Below are 25,232 nucleotides of genomic sequence, written 5' to 3'. Positions count from 1 at the left end.
CCAATCGGAATCTTCCACTCCGATTGAGTTGGTATGTCAGAATTGCTGACGGTGAGATCGTTCATTTCGAGATAAAAATACAAGGATTCCCAGTCGTTGAATTTACTGGGTTTAGGCCCAGTAACTATGTTTTTCTTCGGCTTAGCGTTTGCGGCGAAGAACCACTCCTTGGATTTGTGGATGTTCACCGAGAAGAGGTCCTCAAACATTCGACTGAAGGGGATCTCACCAAGCTCCTCGCATAAGGTAACGAACCCTACGTAGTTCGTTACCGAGGTTGGCATCACCTGTGTAAGAGCTACACCATGCCGGTTGCAGTACCCGAGGAGACGAGAGGGAATAGGAAGCGAGAGCCCGCACTGCGTGAAATAGGTCAAGTAGACGCAGAGGAAACCTTCGGGCACGTCCCACAGCCGATCTCCAGCTTCGAGAATTATGAAAGCAACCTGGTCCGAGAGCCCATTTTCTTCGAGCACGGCCTGAATAGCACCCGAGGTAACCGAGGAAGATGGTACGTTGTTGGGACGAACGATCCTTCGTCTTGGAAGCGGTGGTGAAGCGTGGTTCACCGCATCGAGGTTGTCCTCGGCAACCTCTGCCTCAGTAGCGTTCTCTTCCTCATTCTCTCTTTCAGGTGCTCGGTGGCTTCAACCCTGGGTCTAGCACGGCTGCTGCCAGCTTCCACCGACTTGGAGTTCTTACGAACTAACTGTGGAGGATTGCTCTCTTCCTGAGACGAACTCGATTGATGAGGATTTGAAGAGGAGGAGCTCTGAGGGTTCGCGGCGATCTTCCGGAAGGATTTGATTGGAAGAAGAGTTAATAGAGGAACTAGAAGACATTTTGAGCTCGGAAGAGTAGATTCGAAGGAGATCTAAGAAGAATGAAGAACAGCTTGAAGATCAACCAGAAAAGATTGAAGATTAATCGGAAAAATCGAAGGTTTGCGGCGGCATGACTTAGCACAAGAATCTTAAGTCTCTCCCTTTTTTATCTTAGTTTGTGCGACACAAGTAACTTGTTGTGCAACACAAGCAACGCTCTCCCTACTTGAGTGCATAACTAAGATAAAACAATACACACGAGTTTTTCTTTTGATCAAAACCCAAACAACTTTATAAGAGTCGACACATCCTGTAATAGAGAAAAACTTGACCTTGATAATCTCTGATTCACCCAATTTCCAATGCCTGGGCAGAAGAACTCATTGAGAACCAGCTCCTCTAATCTTAAAAGTAATCATGATTCATCCATTAAGTAAGCCAAAGACAACCAACAACCATGATTTGCTTGAGACCTCATATTTTCATCAAGAGATTAATACACAACTTCCACACAAGAGCAAAATCTAACTTTTGATTGCAGCAAAATCAGATGAAAGATGCTTAGAAGCAGCTATCCCAACATCAAAAAGTTACTGCTGTCGCCAATAGGTACAAGATCTGAGCTTGCCGTACGCACAGAACAGTCTCTTTCTGATATGGTAGCAGCTCTAAAGCAATCACATAGATAGTAGAACAAAAACTGTAGTACAGACTGCTATATACCTTTGATGCCCCTACAAAGACGATCTTTCTTTCAATCAAACGCCTTTCTTTCATCCAGGATCCAAATAATCTCGCTTTTGGCCAGAAAATAGATCAACATGTCCACAATATTCCTGCAAAAATTCAGCTCAAAACGATCTTGTTTAACCACTCAAACTCAACATCTCATCCTACTGGTCACAGCCTTCTCTGTACAACCCTGTCTGGATAATGCATAAATAAATCTTAGTACAGCCGTTGAAAACTCGATCCCACCGTTGATTCTAAAAACAGTAGTTTCACGAAGCTTGACACCAAATTTCAGCTCAATCAGAACAGTTTTGAACCTCCAAATGTCACTCTGAAGTTGCTTCGATGGATCAGACTTTTTCTTCTATTTGTTTACTCTAGAATCCTTCGTACATCAGATCTCCAAGTAAACCTTTAAAGATTTATCCACCAGTCTTGAAAAGAAACATGATTCCTCCTGTAAACGATCTAAAAGCAATTGCTAATCATGGTTTACTAGACACTTCATCTTGTCAACAATAAGAGCTTCCAAAATACAAACTCTTCAATGCCCAAATAACTCTCCTTTCTCTTTCTCAAAAGTGTAACTAGTGATTTTTCCTGACGATGTTGCAAAGCGCTTTCAACCATATGCTTCCTTATGACAACTCAACTGGTTCCTCCTTATGAAACCGTCATATATCTCCGAACATCTTCTCTAATGTCTTCGACCCTCCGAAAAACAATTTCGAGTTTTCACCTGCAGTTCACCATCTCTCCTTTTCTGGTGATTTCATCCGTTAGCTTGAACATATCAGAGACAATTACAGTTTCCTTCACATTCTCTTCTTTTCAATTCTATAGAGCACCAATTTGTCACATCTATAGTTTCTTGTCTTCTCAATTCGAAAGATGAGACGGAGTAAAGAACTCTCAATTGTCCTTTATTCTGGAGCTTCTCCATTATGAACACACTTGATATTTTAGGATAACAACACCGTTGATATCCCTTCCTCAATCTTCTCCATCTTCTGAGCATTCAAGCTTTCCTGGCATCTTCTAGAGCAGATACAAGATTCTCATAGAAATTTCTTTTGGTTTTAAGAAATAGAGCAGCAACAGATTCTCGAATCTCAATTGTGATGATCCAACTCTCAACTACAAAACACTTCAGCTTCATAGGTTACAACTTAATCGGAGTTACTCAACTATGAGTTTTCTATCTCATATTGATCCCGACCAACATCTCCCGACAGATGTCACTTAAGCTAACCTTGCAGAACTGAACCGGAGTTATCCAACTCTGAGTATTTTACCTCAGATTGGTCCCGACCATCTTCTTAGTAAGCGTGAATCCTCCTCTGGAACTTCAATTACTGTGCGCTCTTACCCTCTTGGCTCATTTCGGATAACAAAATCTCCCCCTTGAGCCAAGCTTGAATTCTCCTTGAAAATCTCACATCCACCAAAAGATAATTGGGATTCGAAGAGATTTCCCCAGCTCAAAATCTCCATTCTTTTGTCGTATATTGAACCTGAGAGTAACCAATGAGCTCCTTATACCCAACAAATTCCGTTACGATTCTCCTTTAAAAACTTGATCTATGAAAACACCACATCGCCGGAATCTCTTGAAATTCTTGCACACTCAACGACATTGAACTTCTCCACGGACACTAGAGAGCTCAAATTCATCTCCAACCTTTTTAATCCTCACCATCCTTGAGACTGAAACCTCCAGGTTAAATCCCCACAAATCATAACCTCGCAAAACAGATTTCTGCAAGCCTTAAATTCTCTTCACACGCATTACGCCCATTCTATCTATTTTTTTTTTATTCCAATGCTCAGAGTTATCATCTTGCTTCAAACTCTGAAACTGATCTCTCCTTAGTAAGTCAAGTTAAATGAACACACCAGCCTGAAGCAATTAGTGGACTAACAGAATGACTAATAACCAAATCAAGAGCTGACGTTCATTCTTAAAAGACAATCCTTAGCAATTCGTCACCGAGTCGAAACTGTTCTTGGACTAAACCCAATTCTCATTTTTCTCTACCGACGACAATAATGAGCACCATTTTTATATGGGATCCGACTTAATTAAGATTGACAGCTCCAAAAGCTCAACAAATCTGCTTAGATTCTGACCATTCTGAAGCCATTGCACTCTGAATAGATTTTCTCTCTTGATCGTGAAGTACACAAGCTTTTCGGATCTGTAATTTTCAGTCACCATCTTTGCATCACGGAACCTTGTAAAGACCTTGAGCAGTCGTAATTTCATCCTCCTAACAACTGAACTGCCCATCAGACCTTCTCATTTTGATTCAATCACCAGAAACAAACTTCTGACAATGAGGACTTCTAGCTTCCAATAGCTTCATGATGGTTCTAATATCTCACTTAAGGACCAATAAATAACCATCTGTCTTGCAGAAATTAACCAGTGTCTAGAAGGTACGAACTCAGAAATTCCCGAAAGAAAACCACATGAGACATAACCTGAGATTTACCGAGCAGAACCTTAACTTTCTCCACATCTAGATGATCTAATTAAGAGCTAACTCTCTCCTTCGACACACTGACCTGAGCCATAAGAACCAGAAACATGTTGCTTGTAACTTGATCTTCTAGAGATTGATTTTCTCATCCGCTTCCCTCATTTGTTGCCATCATTGTTAGTCGTTTGTAAAATCAATTCTGCAAGAGCTACGTATAGCTTCATTTAAAGCCAACACTTTTCCAATGCTCAAACGATCAGCCGTCAAATCAACCACTTCTCATCATACTCAAGCTGATACACACGAACACAGACCAAGAATGATGACATCGAATAAGTGTTCAGAATCAGTTCACTGAAGCTTTTTTTTTTACGGTCTGAAACTTCTCCAGATATCTCTGCATGACTGGTGCTAACACCGTCGCCGAACCTTCTTATTTTCTCTCTCAATCGTTAAATTCAGTCCAGGGTCTGAAAACCCGCTTGTTTAATTCAAGATTTTGCTCATAATCTTCCTTCAAAGACAGGAGTCTTATCAAAATTCTTCTTTCTCTCTCTTCTCAATCGACGATCACCTTTTGATGATTGACAATGGTGAGAATCACCAATTCGGAGCAAAAACACTCACCTACTTGCAGTGTCTTCTGAAGCCATCTTTCGTAGAGAAAAAATCAACATTGAGCTTTTCTGTTTCTGATGAAAAACCAGGAATTGATGTTATTTTACTGAACTGCTACAACCTGGGTAATCCTAGCTGACGGTATCTCTGCAACGGGAAATCTCTAGATATAATATAACTTGGACAGTGAAACTCCAATTCCCGAAGCTCTTCATTATGAGTCAGCTTCTTATCTATTCCATAGAGCCCACACAAACAGTAACCAAATTAGGAATGCCGCTCCATAATTGTTAAACCCCTGAGACGTTTGTATTTATTAAATTATCATCACCCATGGCTAAGAGACACACAGCCCATCTGCTCTCTTTGACATTGTAAGTCATCATTAAGTTCTAGACAACACAGCTTCTAATGGTTATCTCGCATTATCGTCTCCTCTTCAAGATCAGGGACGCCTCCACCTTGTTTTTGCATCTTATTTCTTCCAGAGACAGATAGGAGACGAGAGCTCTCTGTTTTTTGTTTAGATTGGCAATATCTCTTATGGCCCATTCATTTTTAGGAACAAAATCAGGCCCAGATATAAAAAGAGATTTGGACCAAATCAAGATGAGGGAAAACGGCCCAACCCTTCTTTTTTTGCTGCATCTCTCCTTCCACGTCTTCCTCTCTTCTGACGACCACAAGAACATCAAGGCATCAAGCAATAGGTCTCTCGGTGAAATTTTCATCACTGACTAGAACATCTATGAGATTTTGCAGTTGGTTGATGAATCATAATCTCTAAAACTCCTCTCCATATCATTAACTCTTTCAACATGGAGTATATCGTAGCATCTCTATATCTTCTAATCCACGGCTTAACCACTGCTCATTGCTATCTTCATCAGCTTAATCTCCGTTATTAACACTTGCGTTTTTCTGAAAATATTTCTTTTCAAGCTTGAGTCTCACAGCTCTGAATCCCAAATCAGCACAGACCAGAAACTCTATTTTCGTTGTGAAAAGAAAATCACCACAATGCAAATTCAATGAACAACCTATTAGAGATAATCACTGAACCCTGATTCTTTTTTTGATTTCTCAGACATCAAACCGGTGTGACTCATACCTCTCTCCCTTTCTTACGTGTTGGAGACAGATCAAAACTCCATCATCAACATATAGCAAATCACCCAACAAAAAAAATTGACTTGATCCTCTCTGTCATGATCTCGATCTAATTCTTCTTCTTATACGCCACGAACCCACCGTCTTTCTTAACCGCAATTTTCTCCGTTAGCCACAAATCCAATTCCAGGATCCCACCCGAAACGAGAACAGATCTCTGTCGAGAACCCGCTCTGATACCAATTGTAAATTCAGATTTAGGCTACAACTATAAGATTATACGATGGTTAAGTGAAAAAATATGTGCAAGTACGCAAAGTAAAGACGACACAGAGATTTGTTAACGGGGTTCAGAGAACCTACATCCCTGGGACCTCGTCCAGAAACAATCCACTAGAAAAATCGTAAATTATAAATGCTTTATGGTATATAGCATACAACCGTGCCTACCACTCTTTTCTACATGGACTATGGAAACCATAACAAGCACATCATGCTTGACTACAACCAGCAGCACTGGTGCACTTATGTCTCTTCTGACAAGTGCGATTTCCATAGCAAAACCACCAACAGATCTCTCCATCTGTCTGGTGGGACGACGCTACACACACATCTGTGTGCGTCACACAATAGAATCCTAGGCGCGTGAATCTTTTCTGTCACTGCCTCGTCCTATATAAATTCTTCACATGAAAACCCTAATTCAGCAAGCCCACGTCATCATCAGCCCGTGGCATGTAGTTGGGCTTCCACTTAAAACAGAGCACACGTAGCTTCACTTATGAGTTGAATACCTACGTGGCCCTTTTCTATCTTGGATCTTCTTAATAAAACTTCATCAGACACTTCCCAACATATCTTCACGTTCCTCATCTCTTTGTGTTGTATTGCAACTCTTTCATCTCACGTACATCTCTTGTACCACTGTCACACACATGTGTTTTGTGTTACACACCTAGCGGCTGTTCTTACATTCTCCCCCTTTTTCCATCTTTGGGAAATAACCAAATGTCCCAAGCTTCAAATAAGAAAGCTTGGGACATTTTGGTTAATCATTTTGAAGGAGACACCAGTGTTAAAAGATCTCGACTAGATCACCTTGCATCTCAATTTGAGAACCTCAAAATGGAAAAGGATGAATCCATTACAAGCTTCAAAACTAAGATTAGCACTCTCGCGAATGAGGCTCTGGTTCTTGGGAAGACGTACAAGGACAAAAAGTTGGTTAAAAAGCTACTTCGATGCCTTCCACCAAAGTATGCTGCTCAGAAAACAGTCGTCAAATACTCAATGGACTCTGATGATATGAAGTATGACACACTTGTTGGTATACTGAAAGCTGAAGAGATGGAACCGAATGCTGATGAGAAAGACAAACAGAAACAGATTGCTTTTGCTGTCACCAGTGAGTCTGATCGTGTGAATCAAGTTGAAGAACAGTTGAGTTTGCTTGCCATGAACTTCAACAAGATGCTTAAGAGGGTTGAGAAAGGTCAGAACAGGATGTCTAAGTTCCAGAGAAATGACTCGGATAAAGGAAATAGCAGAGGGTTCAGATCTGATGAAAGAGTTGGGAAAAAGAAGGATATGCAATGCCATGAGTGTGAAGGGTATGGACATTTCAGAAATGAGTGCCCTCTCACCAAGCTGAAGGAGCTCAAGTGCATTGAATGCAAAGGCATAGGACATACTAGGAATGAGTGTCCTAACAATCTCAAGTCAAAGAACAAGTCATTCTCAGCAGTCGAAGAATCAGAATCTGAAGAGGAAGATGATGATAACGAAGATCTCATGTTAAACTTTGTTGCGTTTGTGTCACAGACTGATGAATTGAAACAAGAAAATCAGAAGAAAGAAGACGTTGAAAACAACGAATCCGATAATGAGAAAGAGGATTTTGATCCCAAAGCTGAATATCGTAAACTGTATGATAGCTGGATCAATAGCAAAGATAATCTCCAGTTAGTCAAGGACAAAGCCATGCTAAAGGCGCAGATCAACATTCTTGAGATGGATCATGATCCAGTTGAGGCTGTTCTCGAGAAGATTGAAAATCTCAAAGATGAGAAACTCAGTCTTGATGTTCTAAATGAGGAAAGGGAGAGAAACCAGAAACTCCATGATAGAATTACTGCCCTAGAGGAATTCTGTCAATACGAAAAGGAGAAAAGTCTTAAACTTCAGGCTGATTTAACCGAGAAACACAAACAGATTCGGATGCTGAACACAGGTACTCATGATCTAGATAAGATTCTATCTGTTGGTCAACCTCCTAAAAAAAATTGGGGATTAGGCTACAGTGGACCTGCATATGTTGGTCAAGTTGGAAACCTTCAAAGTGTTCCTGGAGACAAGGAGAAACTGAAACATCCGATGAACATGTCAAATTTTGTTCATGGAGGAATCTCACTTGGCGAGCTGTCAACATCTGTGGTCCCTTGTCATGCTGAGTCTAGTCGTAAAATGGACGATGGGAAATCAAGAACAGTAAGTCAAACCTAGCAAAGGGTGATGGAACCTCAAGCAGAAAGGTCAGAAGTCGAAACCTGCAACCAAGAACTGTTGTTTCTTCTGTGAGAAACCTGGACACAAAAAACGAAACTGCTACAAGCTCAGAAATAAAGTCAAAGCGGCTTGGAAGAGACATCGGTGTTATATAGAACCCAAGCTCTGGGGTAAAGTTTGGATTGCCAAGGAAGATCTATACGATGTGCTCCCAGAATCAGCTGAGGAGATGGTGGAAATCTGCAATCTTGCTAGGATCAGTTTCGATGAACCAGAGCTACTGAGTTGTGTTGCTTACACTTCATCCTCAGAGTTAACCACAGATGCTTGGTATTTCGACAGTGGATGCTCGCGGCATATGACTGGTGATCCAAGTGTGATTGACACATTTAAGACAGTTCAAGGAGGAAAAGTGATTTTTGGTGATGGTGGTTAAGGAAAAGTACAAGGAACAGGGGATATAGACAGAAATGATCAACCACAGCTGTTAAAGGTTTTCTATGTGCAAGGACTAAAAGCAAATCTCATCAGTGTCAGCCAACTTTGTGATGAGGGACTTAGGGTAATATTCACAAAAATAGATTGTCAAGAAGTGGATGCGAATGGGAATACAGTGTTGTTCGGAGTAAGGTCAGGAAACAACTGCTACATGTGGAGCAACTCTGATAAGTGTCTCTCAGTAAGAGAATCTCAACTGGAACTCTGGCACAAGAAGCTGAGACATATGAATATCCATGGTCTAAGCAAACTGGTGAGAAGACAATCAGTTAGAGGTGTTCCTACACTCGATAACACCACTGACTCTGTGTGTGAGGCGTGTAGTAAGGGGAAACAGATTAAAGTCCAACACAAAGCTCTTGCCGAAATCAGGTCAAAAAGGATTCTTGAACTTGTTCATATGGATCTCATGGGTCCTGTCCAAACTGAGAGTATTGGTGGTCGAAGATACATCTTTGTTTTGGTTGATGATTTCTCGCGTTACACATGGGTGAAATTCCTTAGGGAAAAGTCAGAGGCTGCTGAAAGCTTCAAAATCCTTGCTTTGCAACTGAAAACTGAGAAAGGTGACATCGTGCAGATTAGGAGTGACCATGGAGGTGAATTTCAAAATGAAATGTTTGAAAGATTCTGCCAAAATCAAGGGATTCGGCATCAGTACTCTGCACCCAGAACACCACAGCAGAATGGTGTTGTTGAGAGGAAAAATCGTACCATACAAGAAATGGCAAGAGCCATGATGCATGGAAACAATGTGGCCACAAGGTTTTGGGCAGAAGCTGTCAACACAGTGTGTTACATCATCAACCGGGTGTATGTAAAACCTGGCACAAAAACAACTCCTTATGAAATCTGGAATGGCAAGACCCCAAATCTGAGTTACTTTCATGTGTTTGGATGTGTATGCTACATCCTTAATGATAAGGATAACCTAGGGAAGTTTGACTCTAGAAGTGATGTTGGGATGTTTCTAGGGTACTCTACTTACAGTAGAGCTTTTCGGGTGTTCAATCAAAGGACCAGTCGAGTTGAAGATGCCATAAACGTTGTGTTCGATGATAAAAACTGCTATCAACTGGAACGAGTTACTCGAGAGAGCGTGAGTAACACAGGTGGTACAAGGGTGATCATTGAGGAAGAAAGCTCAAAACCTATGGTAGCATCCGATGTTTCGGAGACTGATGAGCTTGGGCAAGATGAGCAGATACAGGTTCATCGAAATCATTCTGAATATGATGTCATTGGACACGTGTTTGATGGAAGAGTAACACGTGGTAAAAAGATCGATTTCAAGGAAATGGTGAAACTGGCCTGTTTTATCTCGCTGATAGAGCCCAAAACGGTTCTTGAAGCTCTGGATGATGAGTTCTGGGTATCAGCCTGTCATGAAGAGTTGGAACAATTCATGCGTCTTGATGTGTGGGACTTAGTACCTAAACCTGAATACGTAAATGTTGTAGGTACTAAGTGGATATTCAAGAATAAAACGGATGAGGATGGAAATGTCATCAGAAACAAGGCCAGGTTAGTTGCCCAGGGATACTCACAGATTGAAGGAATAGATTTTGATGAAACTTTTGCTCCAGTTGCTCGTTTGGAGTCCATCAGACTCTTGTTTGGGATCGCATGTAGACTGAGAATGAAGCTCTACCAAATGGATGTGAAGAGTGCATTCTTGAATGGACTCTTGCAGGAAGAAGTGTATGTAGCACAACCCAAGGGATTCGAAGATCCTCACTTCCCTGAACATGTGTACAAACTAAAGCAAGCTCTCTATGGTTTGAAACAAGCTCCCAGGGCTTGGTATGAGCGCTTGACACAGTTCTTGCTTCACGCTGAGTATGAAAGAGGAAATGCAGATCAAACGCTTTTCATCAAACATGAGAATGGTGCTATTTTGGTGGTTCAAATCTATGTTGATGATATAATCTTTGGAGGAACGAGTCAACATCTGGTGAATAGGTTTGTTGCCACTATGACCAAAGAATTCGAGATGAGCATGGTCGGCGAACTGAGTTACTTTCTTGGATTACAAGTGAGACAATCAGATGAGGGCATATTTGTTTCATAAAGCACTTATGCTCGGAATTTGGTTAAGCGGTTTGATATGGAAACTTGCAAAGTGGCTAAAAATCCTATGAGCACATCGAACAAGCTCTCAAGAGATGAGGAAGGAGAGCAAGTTAGCGAGAAGCTGTATCGTGCAATGATTGGAAGTCTTCTGTACCTAACCGCCAGTCGACCGGATTTATGTCTGAGTGTGGGTCTGTGTGCAAGATACCAAGCTTCACCCAAACAATCCCACCTAGCCGCAGTCAAACGCATCATCAAATATGTGAGAGGTACTCTAGATTATGGGATTTTCTATACTAATGAGACCAATGCAAATCTTGCAGGTTACTGTGATGCAGATTGGACAGGATGCTTGGATGACAGGAAGAGTACCTCAGGTGGATGTTTCTTTCTTGGAAACAATATGATTTCGTGGCACAGCAAGAAACAAAACTGTGTGTCACTTTCCACAGCTGAGGCAGAGTATATTGCACACAGTTGCTCTGGATGAGACAAATGCTGGCTGATTACGGTATCCAAAACGACCCTTTTCTTGTGCATTGTGATAATAAAAGCACGATTGATCTAACCAAGAACCTTGTGCAGCATTCACGAACCAAACATGTGGACATTAGGCACCATTTTGTTAGGGATCTAGTTGAGGACAAACTTGTTGTCATTAAACATGTGTCATCTGAACAGCAACTTGCAGATATTTTTACCAAACATCTTGATCTCAATACCTTCTTGCACCTAAGGAAGGCATTGGGTGTTTTTTCTCATTAATCATGTACATCGGAGAGTGGGGACGGGGATGTCGACGTCTTTGAATCACTAAGTGAGACTCTTTGGATTGAAAAAAAAAAACCTCTTTGGACGCTTTTCTCTCAGGTTAGCTCGTTGCAATTCTGTGATCCTCATTCAAGTTCTTGCTCACCCAAAATGAGTGTCACTCAGGTTGGATTGAGGTCTCACCCCACTTCACATCTAACTCTGATCACTGACAGGATTGGGTAGTTCGTTATACCTCAGCCTATATCAGTGAAAGTGATTGCACATCACACCTGTCCGTTCTCATAGATGTCGAGTGTGAATGCTCCTCAAATGAGGGAATGCAGCACTGCTGATGGACAAAGATACAGGAAGTTGGTTTATGTCAATCTCTGCGTGTTTCATAAAATAAAAAAAATAATAATAAAATAAAAAACTTTGCAAAAAGTATATGTCTCAGAGTTGCTTAAACAAAAAAAAGGGAAGTACAGTGTGAATGCTCCTCAGCTGAGGAAATGCAGCACTGCCACAGAGATTGACAAACCATTCTTCCTCATCTTGGTGTTGATCTTACTTGTTCTGATGTAGAAGTGGACACTGTTAAAAAGCTGAGTGTCGAACTTACTTGTGGCGTCTTGGTGTGATCATGGTAAGAACTTCGGGGTGACCTGGGTGAAATCAGTGGTGTGAAAGCACTTTGGCTAAAGGTTTGCTGCATCACTGGGTCCGATTGAGTGTCTGCGCATTTTTGTTAAAAATTGTTTTGTGATTCAAGTTGAGTCCTTAGATCCACTCTCTCCTTGCTCATCTTGCTGTGAGCTTCGTGTGCATTTGTTGTGTTTGATTGGTTTGGTGTGTTGGTTGACTCTTCTTAGGTGACAACTCATATGTTTTACTTGGTTTGCCTCTTCTAGCTCCTCTAACTTAGTGGCTGTCTTTGCATACGTCCGTCTTAGTTGTTTTTTTTTTGTTTTTGTTTTTGCTGTTTTTCTTTCTTGCGTTAGTCACATATCCTAGGCTGTGTTACACAATAAGTTTGGTTGGGCCGTTTCTTGAGCCCATCTGCAGGTTTCCCGCTTGTTTATAAGGTTAAGGTGACGATTCGTGTGCCATCAAACCCTACCCTGTGCGACGCAACAGATCTGCCTCCGTGTGCTCTTGCGATGTCTCGTCACACTCATCAACAAAGTGCAAAGCTCATGGCCGCCGTCATAGAAGCCTCTCGTCGTGAGCCAGATGACGATGAGACCCTCGCCTCCGCGTATCGCCGCCGTGCCGCCCAACTGAATGCAAACCGTCGTTCGGGGAAGGAACCAGTGCTTGTTCTTGATGATGAGAGTGAGAGCAGTGGTGGTACCTCGCCTCGCCCTTCTGTTGGTGTCAATTCCAGAGGTCCTCAAATTGCCTCCACTGACTCTGATTCCTCCAAAGCTGATGAAGAGATGGTGGATCACTACAAGGATCCACGCGAGGTTTTTGCCTATGCTGATCAAGAGGCCCGATATGCTGAGAATCGCCGCGCTAAAGCTATTCAAGACCGCATGCATCCTGATCTTACTCGTCCCCTCGGCTTACCAATTCGAGGCTTTCTCTCGCTGGCTGCTCATGAAAGGTACGACTTACTGCGACTTCGACCCTTTCTCAATCAGAAGTACCTTCCTCTGGACGACCCTAAGCTTGAAGCCGTTCGGAAACTGCTTGACAAGGTGGATTTGATCTACACCGTCATCGACGTCGATCCGTATTGTCCCCAGCTCATTCATGAGTTTTATGCGACGGTTCCTGACCTGGAGTATCGAAATGGAGTGAACCTTGTCCACATTCGTGGGGAAATGTATGAATTCACTGATGAGATTATCAACAGACTGTTTCTTGTTGATGACTCCCTGCCATCTGAGAATGGGACACCATGAACATCGACAAGGCGGTTCGCATTGTCTCAGGAGGAAGAAGGATTCGCTGGGAGGGCTTCGCGTCTAAGCATCTCCATCCAGACTACGGTGTGTTGTACAAGCTGTGTTGTACATCGTGGATGCCAACCTCAAATCATACGACCATGGTCAAGGAACGAATCAAACTTCTGGCGTCCATCATTCAAGGGAAGCGGTTCAACTTTGGACGGTTGGTCTATGACCAGATCATGCTCACGGCTCGCACTCCAGATTTGGTGAATCGGAAACTTCTCTTTCCAAATCTCATTCATCAGCTTCTGCGCTTTCAACGCGAAATTCCAGTTCTACCTGATGATTCCGAGCTTCAAGGGTTTCCCATCAAGATCACTTTGGATCCCAAGGCTGGGAAAGGATTCGAAGATGATGAGTCGACTCCTCTGCCCTCGTTGGAGGCTGACTTGGATCAGCTTGCTCAGTGGATCAAGCGCATCAAAATGCGCATTCGAGGTAAGTTTCCTCTTCTTGATGTCTGGCTCATTTGGGTGTGTGATAACTGTATTTTTGTCTAAATATGCTCTCAAGCAGGGGGAGAATATGATTGTGGTGAGGGAACTGAGTCTGAGGGGGAGTCAGATGAAGATGAGGGATGGTGTGGTCGTTACCACTTTGTAATTTGTCTTTATTCTGGTTATGTCTAAGACTATCGTTTGTGTTTCCTTATGGTTTGTAGTTGTACTCTTTAAATGGATGTGTCTTTGTGAACTTCTCTTGTTTATGATGAATCAGCATGTTATCGCAATTTCTGCCTATGTTGTGCCTTTGTCTAGTTCTTGTTTACAGGAAGCTTGAGATGTCATATTCAGACAAAAAGGGGGAGAATGTAAGATCACCGACTGGAGCCATGTGTGCAACACATCAGAGTCCGTGTGGATCGCAAGCATGAAGTAAAGCACAAGCTAAGGAAAGGAGGGAAGCTGAGCTGGATAAATCAAACTGAGGTGACGTGGCACCGTGTATGACTAACCAGAAGAAAGATCCTTGAGAGTTATTGAAGATCATGAAGATCTTAACAATATGGAAAGAAGATATATCCACGCACTCAGATTAAGTCGTGGTATATAAGGTTTAGAGGTGCCTAGATAATAGGTTAGCCGTCTAAGAGAGAGTTTTATCACAAGCATCAAGCAATTAGGGTTCTTGGGGATAAAACATTGTTGTGAGTTACACAAGTATCTTTGAGAGAACTTGGGTAGATTAGGAATTGGTCAGTGTCGAGAAGTAAACCTGATTAAACAAGTCTGTAAAGATTGTTTAAGTGATTTCTAATAAAGAGTATTTTTCAGTGAAGATCTTGTGTGTTACTCTGGTAGTCTCTGTGGTATTGAGTTTTACATTTTGGGACATTTTGGTTAATCATTTTGAAGGAGACACCAGTGTTAAAAGATCTCGACTAGATCACCTTGCATCTCAATTTGAGAACCTCAAAATGGAAAAGGATGAATCCATTACAATCCATTGTAAATTCAGATTTAGGCTAGAACTATAAGATTGTACGATGGTTAAGTGAAACGTATGTGCAAGTACGCAAAGTAAAGACGACACAGAGATTTGTTAACGGGGTTCAGCGAACCTACATCCCCGGGACCTCGTCCAGAAACAATCCACTAGAAAAGATCGCAAATTACAAATGCTTTATGGTATATAGCACACAACCGTGCCTACCACTCTTTTCTACATGGACTATGGAAACAGTAACAAGCACATCATGCTTGACTACAACCAGCAGCACTGGTGCACTTATGTCTCTTCTGACAAGTGCGATTTCCATAGCAAAACCACCAACAGATCTCTCCATCTGTCTGGTGGGACGACGCCACACACACCTGTGTGCATCACACAATAGAACCCTAGGCGCGTGAATCTTTTCTGTCACTGCCTCGTCCTATATAAACTCTTCACATGAAAACCCTAATTCAGCAAGCCCACATCATCATCAGCCCGTGGCATGTAGTTGGGCTTCCACTTAAAACAGAGCCCACGTAGCTTCACTTATGAGTTGAATACCTACATGGCCCTTTTCCATCTTGGATCTTCTTAATAAAACTTCATCAGACACTTCCCAACATATATTCACGTTCCTCATCTCTTTGTGTTGTATTGCAACTCTTTCATCTCACGTACATCTCTTGTACCACTGTCACACACATGTGTTTTGTGTTACACACCTAGCGGCTGTTCTTACAAATACTACTGCCAGTGTATGCAGGAACCTCAGTGATTAGTTCCCTCAAACTAACTCTTATGGATGGTGCTGAGTTTAAGAAATCCCCTTTTTTTTTCAATATCTGCAAGCAACAAAGAGGACCTTATCCATTTTCGATCCAGAGTGTAGGTTTTGGCTATCTGCATTGCAACTTCTGTGAATGTCCAACCATCTCAGTTTCCACCTCCATTTCTATTTCCGTTTCCGTTTCCATTCCAACGGAGTCCTTAACCCCGGATTGCCTGACATAACCAAATGTTTACAACATTAATGAATATTCTGCATCATAAGAAAAGAACACATTTATAATGCATTAGAATAATCTCCAACAAAACCATACGTGTGTAGATGAGTCAGTTACAAGTTAAGAGAAGATTAATTAATTAACAACATGAGGAAAACATTTAGTAAGTTTTTAGCAATGTTAAGAGACAGCCCATCTGTGTCAGTCTAAGGCTGGAAATACTCGCTCCAATTTTTAATTAAAGCTTAGAGATGATATTAAATATTGAAACAGTTTGTTCCAAAGACTTAAGCTGGCTGGGTTTTCTCTTAATATTAGTAAAAAATTACTACAAATATTTTTTTCTGAAATTGGCGATGTTGATTAATTAATCTTCTTTTTAAGTGATTGAAATTTGAATATAAATATTAATTTAGATTTTTTAGATTTTTTTTTTAATTTGGCGTCATTTGTGGAATATCTATACTACTATTTTAGGTTAATTTGAATTTCCTAAAATAGAGGTTAGGTTACTTATAAAAAAATCACTTATTATTCTATCTTTACACAAAAAAATAAATTATAAATTAATTTAGATTTAACATAAATATATAAATTAAATAATATTTTCATAATAATGCAGATGATAAATAAATATGTTATTATATAATTTTATCATATCTTATTAAGATTTAATTTTCTAAATTTCTTAAATATAGGTTAGAAAACTAATAAAAAATCACAAATTATATCATTATTATATATTTACAATAACAATAAATATGATATTAATTTAAATTCAAAATATTTAAATTTAAATAATACTCTCATAATAATAGAGATGATAGACGAATATGTAATTTTTTTTTATCATATTGAATCAGTTTAAAATTTTGAATATTCAAAATTAGTATGTATTTTTATGATACGGTAATATGATAGAGCGGATAAGGATTGTCAAAACATACAATTTTTTGCAGGTTTGATTATCAAAACATGCAAGATTGTAGACTGATTTGAGGCAAATTAAAAGAATAGATTAATCTATTTTAACACTCATACAAATATAGATTGGTTGTGTAGTAATATATACATATATAATAAAGTTTATAAATAGTTCAAATTTTTTGGGTATCTAAAATTATTAATTTTGAATTATACGTGTCATACCACAAATATATGTTTTTTATACAATATAAAAACCATTAAAAGACAAAATTTGTTTAACAATTTTAAATCTAAATAAATAACTTTTATTTCTTAAAATTACTAGGTGTATAGTCCGCGCCTTGCGCGGACACAAAGGTTTCATCAAATAATTACAATAATTAAAAGAAAAATAAATCATTCTACTTTTGAAACCTTGTTTAAATTTACATTAAATTAATGAATTGTTTTATTCTTTATTTTTCATAGTCGGAATTTTTTTTTTTGTTTTACTGAAATTGTTGCTGATTTTTTTGCTCATCGGTTTTTAATTTAGTGGCAAGCGTGGATACAAAACTATAGTAATATAGCATAGATAAACAATATATTTGTAGCTTTGATATGAAGTTCAGTTTTATTTCTAAATTAGTCATTATGTATCAATTAAATTTATGGTTATATTTAATTTTCCGTTCAACCTAGCCACGACTTTTTCCCTTTTTAGTGAGGGCTGTGTCTCCTTCTTGATGGCAGGGCCAGATCTGAGCACAGCCTAACGCAACATTTGTCTTGCCTCTCAGATTTTTTAAAAGCTTTACATAAGTATTTTGTCCCCCAAATTGCAAAAAAAAAAATTATTAATATTTTTCTTAAATTGTTTATGGCCCCTAAATTCTCAGATCCAGCTCTGCTTGTTGGTACTTATCTTTCTCGTTAGTGCTAGAACGAAACAATGACATGAGAGTAGGTAAACATTCCCTTTAGTAGCTTTCATACCATATTAAGTTTCATATCTAAATTAGTCTAGAACTCTCTCTCTGTTTTACGGGAATTAACTCGTGTTCTTGTCAGTTATCATCTTTCTTGCAAGCGTAGACACAAAACCATGTTATCATAACATAGGTAAACAATCTCTTTAAAAGCTTTGATATTATGTAATCATCTCTAAATTAGTAATTACTTGTATACATTGAGTTTATGGATTATATTAGTTTGTCATTCTCTCTAATCAATAATCTCTTCCTATTTTACGGAAATTATATGTCATTCTTGTTAGTTCTTATAATTCTCGCAAGCGCATACACAAAACGATGATATTAGAGCATATATAAACAATCCCTTAATTTGATGGTTTTTCTTCTTCAAATTATTCATCTTCTTTTCTTTTTTATTCTTCAACATCTTCGTCTTGTCCTAATTTTTCTTCCTCCTTTTCTTTATCTTTTAGTTTTTTTTCTTCTCGTATCTTCCTACTTCTTTTCCATTGCCTTTGATGTCTTCATCATTTTTTATTCTCATGTTCTTTTTCTTCTTCTTTTTATAACTTTTATTAGCCTTTTTTCATCTTCTTCTTCTTACTTCTTTTTGGTCTTCTTCGTTCTATCAAAATTCTTTATCTTCTGGTTTTTCTTAGTTTCTTTTGTGTCTTCACTTTCTTCAACTTTGTGTTCTTCATCTTCCGGATTTTTTTCTTATTTTACTTTGTTTTCTCCATTTTTTTTTTCTTATTCTTCGTTTTCTACCGATTTTGTCTCCAACTCCAATATCCTCATCTATTTGGTGATTATCAAGTACAATCTTAAATATCAACAAAAAGATTAATAAAATTTCATAAGAAATGAAATGATGAGTTAATTAAAAAATGATTTGCCTATTTATCCACCAAGCACAGAACGTAAGACGGAGTCTTTCGGCTCTGCACGCAGAGTTAGAGGCCCTCATATGGGCGATGCACTGCATGATCCTCAACCAGAAAAAGGAAGTAGCTTTTGCAACAGACTGCTCAGAAATGGTGAAGATGGTGGCTACACCCGAGGAATGGCCAGCTTTCGCCCAACATTTGGAGGAGATTGGACGAATGAAGGATAGCTTCACTTTCTTCCTCCTAACACATATCTCGCGCACAAAGAATTCGAGGGCGGACAATCTGGCACGGAGTGCCCGGACCTACCCCCAAGAAGTCATTTATGTAAACTCTATTCCTCCGAGGTGGTTAGCTGACCCGTTATAGGTAGTTAACGCTGTTGACAAAAAAAAAAAAATCCACCAAGCAGCATAAATGTTCGACCAAGATAACTTGCAAGAATTAAGTTCCACACTCAACTTGATCTTTTTATACCGCTTATTGATAATACACTTATGAGTAAAGAAATTATTCGTAAATATAGGTAATGTATGTAAGTTTAAAAAATATTATTAATAAATTTATGCAATTCTAAATATTTTTTATTCGCTCTTCTAATCGAATTTGACTTGTGAAACAGATGTATAGATCAAAACTTCAAAAGAGGCTCAAAGAACCTGTTTCATGAATTGACAAACGAAAATTTTCCACCACAAAAGAGTTTACTATCAAAATACGAAAAGGTGAAAAAATGTCTTTATTCTATTTTTCTCGAGGACAGTACAAATTATCTCCGCCACAACACGACCTTTCATCCTCCACAGCCTCTGCTTCATGATAAGTTAAACAATTTGAACGAGCGCTCGTCTTTCTCTCTCCAAAACCTCTCCTCCCAAACTCAGCGCCGCCAAACCCTAATTCTCTTCGATCTGTCTCCTCGGTGGCCGGCGCTCCTCGCTGCGGCCGGGGAGGCCTTTGTCCTCCTTTGTGTTTCGTGTGCCTTGTGGATTGCGACGGTTTGGCTCCGGTGACCTTTAACAGAGGCGGATTCGAGGGAGAAGTGTGGCATCTCGACTTTCCCTCGGTGAGGTCTCTGGTGGAAGCTTCGGTGGCGCATGGTGTGGGATCTTCTGGATCTCGGTGTGGCCGCTGCGCGTCTTTCATGGTGGAGTGGATTGACTAGATCTTGGCTGCGCGTGGTGTGAGGTCTCCGAGGACGGGTCTCAGCGTGTTGTTCTTCAGATCTGATTCTCTTCTCCATCGTCGGCGTGTTGGAGGTGTGGCATCTTCCTTCGTTGTCTCTTGGTTAGATCCCGTCGGTGGCATTTGCTCAAGGCGGTGGCTTTTTCTGGTTAATCTGAGCGTGCTTCTCTTGGTGGAAGCTTGTGAGACTTTCTGCGTCGTTTCTTTGTTCAGAGCTCTGTTTCGATGCGGTGTTGGCTCGGTTTTCTTCAAGTCTTTGCTTCCGGTGGCTCCTTGTATCATCGCTGATGGGTTTGCTTTGCCTGTTTCTCTCAGTTTGGTGTAAGTGTTTCCCTGGTGTTGTTTGATTGAGATTACTTGGAGTAATGTTTTGTGTCTTGTCTTTCTTACTTTCGGAGGAGCTAGTAAGACTGATGAGTTTAGAGGTTGTTCGGTTCTGTGCTGCCGACATCGGGGAAGTATCTTGGCAGAGTGAGCGAGCGTTTCTGATTCTGATAGTTAGTGTAGTCCTGTCTTTATACCGGATCTTTGTTCGTTAGTTGAGCGTCGAACCGTAGATTGAGGGCTGTCTCTGTTCGGGCCTCCACCGACTTCTTAGAGGAAAGGTTTTTCTCAGGCTACCGGATGAAAGAGCTTCCGATTTGCGAGATATGCGTTTCCCAATCTTTTCTCCAGTGATTTTATATCTGACCTTATCTTGGTCTCATCTTTCCTTCGGGTTTTCAGGCTCCTTATCGCTACTTGATTCCTGTTGCTCTTGAGCTTCGGTGTCGGAAAAGTACCGATTGAATTTGCTTCCATGTTTTTTATTCTTTTTTTGCCATGGGACCAAGAATTTTAGGTCGATCGATTGTTAACTCAATTTGTAACACCTAATATTTTATTTTAATGAATATTTACAATTTAGCAAAAAAAAAAACTTGTTCAAGCAAGTTAAACGTTGTCACCACTGCTTCATTCTCACGAGCCAATCTCTGCCACCTTTGATTCTCCATTTCCTTTTTCCTCAACAGATCTTCGAGTTCCATGTTCTTGATCAATGCTTGTGACTAACGGCAAGTAAAAGGTGAACTGATTGATCTCCTCTTACGTTTCTCCATATTAAAAATGACCGTGTTGATAGTAAAACAAAGCTTATAAGTAGAAATATTTCTGTGAGTTAATATTATTGTTCATACACGATTCCAATACCGCCATCAATGAAAACTCAGACCCACCATTACCAGAAACCCGACCTGGTTCGCATTTGAAGCGTCGCAATTCAACTGTGCTTGTAACGCCATTTATTCCCCCGCCCAAAACAGGAAGAAAGGCTCCAACCAATTGTGATCATATATACTTAATGCAGCCACCGATGCAGCCTGCAGTTAATTGGCTTCAGCATCCAAGACGTTTTTTCTTTTTCCTTTTTCCTTTTTGTTTTAAAGTAATCTTTTTTTTTTAAATAATGACAGCAGCAGCAACAGCAATTAAGGGTTTGATCATCTCGATTAGAAAACTTAATTAAGAGTTTGGAAGCTACTTGCACAGAAGATGTAAGTTTCAAATATAGATTTTTTTTGTCAACAGTAACAAATAACATCACTTACGAGTTACGAATGTGTAAATTTGTAGTAAAATTCTGAAGAAATTCGCCAATTCCACACTTCTGGTAGGACCAAAATTATTAAAATGAGGGAAATTAACAAATATCGTAAAATACAATATTATTATAAACAGCTGTTAATCAAATAGTCATTTAGTTTATTATTCTTAAAATCAGGTCAAAAGGACCTCACTCTTGTAATCACAATAGTTGTTTTTTTTTGGAGATAATTGACAGAATGGGCTGTCAAAATTTTGCAGGAACCAAGCCGATTCATATGGTCAAAACCGGAGATGTTAACCAAACCAAAAGGAAGCCGAGATGTCGTTCTGGCCAAGCTTTTGATCGGAGATGCTGACCTATCATCTCTGCCATTAACTTACTCAATCAGTAATTGCAAACTTGGGATGAACGCTGATTCCCACGAAGGAGATCATAGTATGTTAAATTCATCAACAACCTATTACACATGAAATTACTGTCTTTCAGAAAACAAAATCATAGACTCTGTATTGAAGTGTTGCATATGAGTTATTTCTGTGAGAAGGAGTTTCTTTCTCAGTGAGTTCCTTTCTCAGTGTTACATCTCTCTGTGTTTTTCAGATTGAGCATAAGAGTATGACCGTAAGTGCAGGTTTTGAACATGTGCGCTCGATAAGACCACGGTTTTCTGCATCCGAAGAGGAAGGTAACTTAATAAAACCGATTTCATAGAGACTAAAGAGAGTAAAGCAGAACAAAGCAAAACAAAAAACATACAAACTCGCAGACGTGATTCCCACGAAAGTATACCTCGACAGAGCAGAAAGGAAACATAAACCTAAACTGCATCTAAACCTGTTAGATGGAAGAGCAAAATGCGAACAAGTAAAGAAAAAATTTCAAAAACAGCCAAAAAAACAAAGCAATCAAAAACCAATAAGCCAACAACGACTCGTAGGGGAAGAATATAAAAAAACACGCCTAAACAAACCCCGATCATATAGAAAACACAGGCGTAACACAAACACAATCCATTAGTAAAGAAACAAAGACAATCACAAAACCAAGAACAAATTCCTTGTCAAAAACAAACCAAGAACAAATTCAAATACAAAACCCTAAACTCTACCTTTCAGCATCTTGGCAAAAAGAACTAACCAGCTACTCAGGCAATCGAACACAAAGAAGCAGCACCTACATGTCTACATAGAAAAAAAAAACAACAAACACGGTAAAAGACCAAAAAAATAAGAAATAAAAGGGCATATTATATCGATCGTTTTTTTTGTGAAAAGCCAAAAAAAAAAAAAAGCAAACCCAAAAGAATGAAAATAAATCAATAGATCTATTTTTAAACCACTCAGAACCAACAAAACAGAAAATCAATAGATCAATACAAATGAAAAAGGCTATAAAACAATTGACAAACCGAGGATATCAGAACGTAGCAAAAAAAAAACCATAAACGCGATACATACGTAACCGTATAACCTAACCCAACAACAACAACAAATAAGCTAAATCCCAATTTATGAAATATAGACTGATATAGTATATGAACGTCCAAAACGAAACATCATCCCAAAAAAAAAGAGTCATCCTTGAGGGGAATTCTTCGAAGATCAATAAAGATCAGAAACTATTCGCAACAAAGATGAGTCACAAATCTGAGAAACAAAAAAAAAAAAACGAAAAAAGAAAACCACAACTAACTCGCAGAGCGGAACGATGACAACAATGTTCTTTCCTAAATCAGAGATATCTACACGCATGAATTCTAAACCAGGAAATAATTTAGCAATTAGAAAGAACGAACACAAAGAGGCACGACCAAAAAACATAGAAAATACAAAAATAACCAGAGAAACGCTAACAACAATAACGTAAGAGCAACCTCAATAGTGATACTCTCATAAGATTCATCACCAATTGTTTATTAATATAATTTTGAGGTTTGAAAAATTTAGAACTCCATCAAATTCTCTTCTCCAATGGTGATTCTTTTATAGGGTTCACAGAAAACTTGATAACAGATTTGATAAATCCCAAAATCAGGATGAATTTATATAACAAAGAATAAATCATTTAAGAGTATTATACGGATTCACACTTCAACTATCAGGAATAACCCTAAATAAAATAAAAAAAAGTTGTCCCAAAAAATTTCCCCAAATCCGAAAAACCCTAATTTTGCTAAACCACACCCAAAATTAACTACAACACACAATCCATCACCATTTATTCACTTACTTTGACGAAGCAGAAGGATGTAGAGATCTCGATTTCGTCTTCGATGTCTCCGATTTTGCAGGTGGAATATCAAATGAAGAAGAAGTCGTCGATTGAAATTTCGAAGAAGAGAGAAATGGTGAGGTTGTATTGTGTCGGGGAAGAGAGAGATTGTTGCAGGGAAAAAAAAACTTGGCCAATACATAGTTGCCACGTCGATGATGAACCCCTCAAAATTGGATTCTAAAAATCATTCCCTAAGAGGCGAATCATCAATAAAATGGACTTAATGATTTTTTTAAAACCCAAAAATTAGATGAACCTCTCCTATGAACCTCTCATGATCCACGGTTGGAGGTGCTCTAAGTGTTAGGTAAACAAAGTTATATTTATAACCGGTTAAAAAGCTAGGGTAAACGGCGAGCGACCCCTAAGTTAATGATGGAAAATTGGAAAGCCTACACAACTAAAGGCTTCAGCCCAGTTTAGAGCATTAAACAACCCAATAACAAATATAAATCGGAAGTAAAATCAATAATTTTTTGTAAATTTAATTTAAAACCATTTTAAAAATATTTAAAGGAAGGGTAAAGGGTAATTAGCCACCTTAAGAATGAATGCGAGAGCTTAAAACTCAAAATTTACTTTGCTTTTAATATATATGATGTCCTACACACTTTAGAATCTACAGTAAAACCTCTATAAATTAATAATGTTGGGAATATGATATTTTATTAATTTATCATGATATTAATTCTACAGAAAAATTGTTTTTCGCATATAATTTTTTAAAAATTTATTTGGAATAATGTTATATTTTAAAATTTTAACAAATTTGATAATATAAATTATGATTAAAAACTATAACTATCACAATAAAATAGTTTTTCACCATATTAGATTGTCCATATAAAAATATACATGTTCATAAGTTTAAAATTTATAAAAACAACTATGGCTACTATCAGTATTATTGATGATAAAATTGAAGATAACATTACTATACATTAAAAAAAATTTACATGTAAAAAAATCAATTATCACATCAAAAAATCATCATAAACTTTGAATGTATATAGTAAAACAGCAATAAGAGCTACTGATATAATAATTAGAGAGATAAGAACCAATGAAATTTCAACTTTAACTAAAAACAAATACATTAGTCATATTTTAGAATATTAAATTTATATATATTTACATAAATTTATATAATTATTAATTTATGTTTTTGTTGGGACCATATATTTACATAAGGGTTTCAAAAATTATTATCTTATTATCTTATCGAATTTGATAACCCGACTTGGAACCAGAAAAATTTATTAATTTATAGTGATTATTAATTTATCCAATATTAATTTATAGAGATTTTACTGTAGTAACTTCATTAAGGAAATAATCTCAATGAAGCTTGGCCAGTAAAGTACAGATTCCCGTGTAGGAGTACCATTTTAAGTTTTTAACATTCAAAAATAAACACATTTTGGGG

General features: G+C 38.6%; 1 pseudogene; it reads right to left on the bottom strand.

The window, feature by feature from the left end:
- The window catches only part of LOC18016608, a 34,069-nt pseudogene extending 14,164 nt beyond the window's left edge, over nt 1-19,905 (bottom strand).
- Between the last annotated feature and the right edge of the window lie 5,327 nt (nt 19,906-25,232).

This window comes from Eutrema salsugineum, unplaced genomic scaffold (assembly GCF_000478725.1).
Source record: "Eutrema salsugineum unplaced genomic scaffold, Eutsalg1_0 scaffold_2, whole genome shotgun sequence".
Taxonomy (NCBI): domain Eukaryota; kingdom Viridiplantae; phylum Streptophyta; class Magnoliopsida; order Brassicales; family Brassicaceae; genus Eutrema; species Eutrema salsugineum.
Note: the sequence above shows the minus strand (reverse complement) of the source record. Positions and strands in the feature narration are given on the sequence as shown.